The sequence below is a fragment of the Acinonyx jubatus genome, chromosome D1 (assembly GCF_027475565.1).
Source record: "Acinonyx jubatus isolate Ajub_Pintada_27869175 chromosome D1, VMU_Ajub_asm_v1.0, whole genome shotgun sequence".
In the NCBI taxonomy this organism is placed as follows: domain Eukaryota; kingdom Metazoa; phylum Chordata; class Mammalia; order Carnivora; family Felidae; genus Acinonyx; species Acinonyx jubatus.
Window position 1 is genome coordinate 63,268,276 of NC_069390.1, and position 6,000 is coordinate 63,274,275.

The 6,000-nt window shown below is 39.0% G+C and overlaps 1 protein-coding gene across 1 annotated transcript in view; it reads right to left on the reverse strand.

Moving 5' to 3' along the window:
• Positions 1–5,665, reverse strand: part of TENM4 (teneurin transmembrane protein 4) — a 2,866,770-nt gene extending 2,861,105 nt beyond the window's left edge. The window contains exon 1 of the mRNA XM_053202558.1: positions 5,407–5,665. The gene's annotated coding sequence lies outside the window, so the exon portion shown is untranslated. The remainder of the gene's footprint in view (positions 1–5,406) is intronic.
• Between the last annotated feature and the right edge of the window lie 335 nt (positions 5,666–6,000).

The window sequence follows — 6,000 nt, forward strand, 5'->3', positions numbered from 1 at the left end:
TAATTAACCAAATGTATCACAATTCAGACACTGAATGTTGACTAGGGATTTTGAGACACTTAAATGGAATACTGGGAGGTTAAATCAGCACACTGGATTGCTAGGGGAAAAAAGAAAGAAGGAAGGACGAAGGGAGGGAAAGAGAGACTGAGAGAAATGGGAAGTTGCTTTCTTTGCAATGCTTCATACCCTAAAGTCACGCAAAATAAAGGGCTCTATTCCTTTTTCCCCCTATATTTTATGGTGAATAATTGTGTTGCTCACCAGCCATCATCTTGAAATTATATATTAGAATGATTATAATACTGTGTGCATCCTGTAGCACATCTCGAGTTCTAGCTTAGAGATTTACAAGGAGAGAAACATGTGGCTTGTGAAAATCAAACTAAATTCCCATCAAAATTGTACTCCCCATCACTGATGCACATGGGAAAAATCTCAAATGAAATTTTATGGACAGATTATAAACTTTTTATTAATTTTCATGAACACCTAAGATTTAGTGGGAATTTCCTAAAGGTTTGAATATTCCAGATTATTAACCCATTATATTAAAAGTATTTAAATAATCTTTTTATAGTTCTTCACAATAACCTGGAAGCTGGCCCTTGATCAACAGAATGATTTTATTATACATAATTCTACTTCGTGGACAACAGATTCAATAAGATTTATGAGCTTCCTTTTACCATTTAGGTTTCAAACAAGTGGAGCATTATATAATAACTTGAGATTGAATCAGGAATTATTAATTTCTGTTTGTAGTCATACTTCAAGCTATCAATAACTTATTTGGAAGAAAAACTTTCAAAGCCATGTCTTTCTACTATTTTTTTAAGTGTATACAGAGAGTTATTAGTTTATACTGGCTGTGTGCTCACATAAATGACTTCAGTTGAAGAACAGCATGGATAAGGCGGGGCTACCTGGAAGGAAACTGACTTCAAGACCAAGAAAGCAAATCTATACACTTGATCCTGGCTAGAACCTTCTCTAAATAGTGCCATTATAAAAGAGTGAATAAAAGAATTAACCGAATTACCTACCATTCACCTTCACAAATTTGTTTTTCTTTTTGATCAGAGTAAAATGTCATTAATACAAGGCCTAGTTTAACTGGATCTCCCCTACCTGCCCCCAATTCTTCTAAATTGGAAGTAACCATCTGGAGTAACCATGTCCTTCATTTGCACAGTACTTTCGCACTTGCTTATATATTTAGAGAACCCCATTCCCAAAGGCCTTTGAGCTTCCAAAGAGTTGTTTCCAGGCAATAGCTATGCCTCCTATTCCAATGCCAATACTGATCTGAACTACTGAAAGAGAGAGCTATATTGAAAAGAAATATGAAAAGAAATAAGAGAGATCTATATTGAAAAGAAATAAGCCCAACAAATGGGCTGTTGTAGTTTTGATAACAGATTACACAGAGTCTTAAAAAGGCATAGGAAATGATACCTACTAACTCTACTTTGATATAGAACAAAGGAATACCTTTACCTGTACATTTATATTTATTTCTCTTATTCTCTTCACATGTTTACATTCATAGATATATAAATATTTCCTCAAATACAAACATAACTAAGCATACTGAACTTTATTTTACATAAGCTATTCAAAATACAGTATAAATATCCTGGGGAAACATGTAATTTTATTGCTTTTTAATGAATTTTTTACATATATTTACACATTAGTATTTATAACATACCTATAAAATATTTATTATTAAGTTCATAAAAAATAACAAACATATTTTTAAAACAAATACACACAAGGAAAAATTTGAGGGAAAAGACGTCATATCAGGGTAGAAAAATAAGGAATAAAGTTATGAAATCTGTACTTGTAACTAAAAGGTTGATTTGAAAAGCAGAGATATCATTGAAGGGAGCTTCACAAAACCAACAACCCTTTGCAATATAACAAAATTAGCAATGCTCCATCACCTTGGAAGACTCAGCGAAAAATATCAAAATTACTCTTCATCACCACTAGGTGGCTCACTCTCTATATCTATGCCTCAGCAGACACACCAGTGTGGCCCCAGAGGTTGTAGGCATTAAGATTCTCCCTAGAGAGTACAGGTAGTAGAAAAATGATCACTTCGAAGCAAACCTAATGTCTTGAACAAAGGAACACCTGAGCAATGCCCCGTAAGTTATTATCAGAATTGTCTTTACAGACACAGGATAATTAGAAGAGTTGGTCTTAGACCAGAGACATTTAGAAAGCCAGATGGAAACCTGTCTAATAATCATTCTGCAACCATGCCCAGTCTCATATACCTTCAAATGCATTCATAATGTGGAAAAGATACCCGGGGATGGGGGGAAAGGGTGAGAGAAAGAAAAGAAAGCAACACCTTAAAAGTTCAAACAACAACAAGTCACATTATCTACTTTTGACTGAATTTGGATTTAGAATGGGAGAAAAGTTAAGGATTAGGGAAATAAAAATAAGCCAGCAAAGATGGGAAATTTAACGTGTAGAGAAAGTTCACTTTTCTAGATTTGCAAGATTGCTCTTAGCAATCAGTTCCTCCACCAAACTGCATTTTAGCAGAGGGAATGTAATAGGGCAGTAGCCACAGAAACTTGTAATACCATCCAATGTATTGCTATAAAAAGCTTTACCATCTGGATCCTAATTCTCTTCAATATTGAAACTGTAGAGCATTTTCTTCTCTTCATTCTAATTTACAGCTATCACTCAGTGCAGCCCTGAAGGGTGCATACAATATGCCATTGTTAGAGCTAGTGTATAATCCAAGGCAATTTGGGGAAAATCAGCTTGTAAGTGTAACTGCATGGTTTTCTCGGTATTCAGCACCTTTTGTATTTCGTGAAAGCTTATAAATTCTGCTTATATGTTTTTTTCTTCTCTTCCTTTTGCCTTGGTCAGAATAGGTCTGTAAAAGTTGTCATGCATGTATAGAACTGCTTGTGGACTGCACCATCAACCTCATCCCACTGACAGCTGAGAAGTTAAATGTGTATGATCTAACAGTACTGAATATTAACCTGCTTCTTTGATGGAATCCATAGTATCCCTTTTTTGCTTTTATTTAAAAAAAATCCCCCAAAACATCAATTCACCAAGCTACCAAGGAAAGGAATACAGAGAAGGAATAAAGATACAGATACAGAGGAGGAATAAAACTATTTCAAAATTAAGAAGGCTGGTGACTAGAAGCCACCATGGTGACAGAGGAGTCATCACCTCTGGCTGCAAATAAAATGAAATTGATTCCCTCTCAGCAAAGACAGCTCAGACCGGAGATCCATAATGTGCAAGCAACTGGCTAACTTTTCATCTGCCCCACAAATCTAGATTAGAGAGGAGATGGAGGAAGGGGAAACAAGAATAAGAAGCTAGCTCAACATATGAATTAGATTACCTCTCACCTCTACAAAATGCCTGGTTAAGATCACATCTTTGGATGTTTTATGTTGCTTGCCACATTAGTCATTACCGACAAAAGAAAAATAAAAACAGAGAGTGTGTTCTCTCCCTCTCCAAGATTCCATTCAAAGTATACACCACCCACCCAACATGAAAAAATAAAAAAGTTATGTGTCCTCGATCTCCCCAGCTATTTCTGATCTCCTAATATTACTAAGAGCAATATCAATTCCTTGGACTAAGTCATCAGCTGCCACAGCACCATGGAGAAAGTAATATGAGTAGGCTTATCCCAAGTTTGAATATGAAGCAAAGTGTGGAGTAACAAAAAGTAAAGTTGTGCTTTTTTGGTATTGTAACAGTACAGCAAACTGTAGAATCTTTTTGCCAAATTACTTTAATAGCAGCCTATGCAGAAATCTTAGATATTTGTAGGAGCCAAAAGCAATGACAGAAAACATTACGTTAAATATTTGTCATGGGCTAAAAGTCTTTGTCACTGCAGAGGGGTCTGTTGCATTAAACATTAATGACATGTGAAGAAAGCAACTCTTTTTTCTTTCTTCTACCTTCCAAAGGGGCAGCAAATAGCCTCACACACATGGTTTTTTTGCTCAAGGGGTCCCTGGAGTTATCAGTGGAGAAGATACCTCGCTGGCCAACCTTGAAAATTCTTGATCCCGGGTGACGCCTTGACTTTAAGCATAAAGCTAGATCTGCCTAAAGTTACGTGCCATGTTCCCACATCAGAACTGAGGTCATGCATGTCAAGACAGACATACCGTCAAGATACACTGTGGCTTAGAGGCACTTTCCAGAAGGATAATGGAAAGACATATTAAGTTTTACAAGTGCAGCACAATACAAAGTGCTATCTGCAAAAAGTCACAAATACCTACATTGTCTGATTAATTTGCAAATTACCACAAACTCTTATAAGACCTCACTTTTGAAGTCAGTGGTAATTCAGTCATTAACCTGACTTACATACGGGATGCATGCCTTCTAAGTAATATTTCTTTATTATTTCATTTCGATCCAACTGGCTAAATTATGGCTATTATTCTCTCATAAAACTCCCTGTGAGATAATATGCATGAAATGATTTAAATGAATATTAAGAGATGGAGATGTTTAACAAGTTGTTGAAACGTTTCTCCAATAATTTTCCTTTACTGAGAATTGTGGACAGGAAAAGGGGTACAGTTAAGAAATGTTTGGGGTGACAACAAGTGCAGATTAACATCACTAAGGCAAGCAGACTCAAATCAACAAACCATAGTTTGTTTGGAGTTTCACAAAGATAAATCTGTTAGTAAGAACCCCCTAAATGCAATCCTGGAATCCAGCGCCTATTAGCAGAAGATATCCCCTCCAGTCAATTCCTTAGCGTGTTAATTAATCAGTTTACCCCCCTTACCAAAACAGACTTCTCTCAACCGAAAACTTCTCTTCAAATCCACATTCTCTAGATATACATAAGAGCCCAAACAGATGAAAAGACATTTGCTTCCTGGCTTTCTCTGACAAATACAGCGATTTGCATGAATATTAAACTTCTGTGATTCAGCAACTTTCCTCTTGTCTGCATATCACTGAATGTTAAATGCTGAGGAAGAGTTTGGATCACTTGGCTTTTATTTTAGGAGTCGGAGGTAGGTTTTCCTCAGCCAAAGGAGAGCATATTTAAATGTCTCCAAATCACACATGCAGAGTTACATAACAATTGTCACTAACTCCAAAGGTTGGAACCACACAGGCGCTAAATGTGGAGTTGCCTATGAATCACAAACTGGAGCTGAGTTTCCTATTTGCAGAATATTTATAAGGGCGAGGAGAGAGAAGGAGAGTTACCATCTGCGTCGAAACTTTAATCAGAACGAAATCACTGCCGAACTACCAAACCCTCCTCGGCCTGCTTGCCGGGGTGAAAAAGTCTCCGGCCGTTAAAGCGAATGCGGCGAGAGCGAAGGTTCCCAAGAAACTGCTGGCGCCTACCTGAAAGTGGCCGGTGAGGCAGCTGGCACGGCGGGAGAGAGGAGCAGGAAGCGGTGTCGGCGTCCTCTCGGAGCACCCTCCTCCCCAGGCTGACCGGCTTTGGGAAGAGGGAGCCCTCTTGCTGGGGCCGGGGAAGAGGCAGCTGCCGGCCGGGTGCCTCGAAACCCGGCTCGGGGCTCCGCTGGCGAAACAGGCAGCGCCGCCGGGAGCTCAGCCCGGGGAGCTGGGGCTGCGCTTGCTAACGCCGCCTCACTTGAGGGATAAGCGCTGGGGTGCGCGCGTATGCGTGAGCGTGTGCGTGTGTGTGCACTAAGTGCCGGCCCCAGGCTGAGCCGATGTGTTCTGCATACTCAAAATGCTCCTGCGGGGAGGCGGTTCCTCCGCACAGACCCCAGCGTCCCCGCTTGAGGAATCAGTCCGCTGACCTTGCTGCTGGGGATTCTGGCCGTACAGCTCACTCATCAATAGATTTAACAATCAATCAAATAGAGGAGATGTGATCAGCCTTGGATAGAGACAACTGCCTCCCGCATAAGCACAAGATTAAAAAAAAGAAAAAAAAAATCTCTACTCAACATTTTATAGCTAGAATTG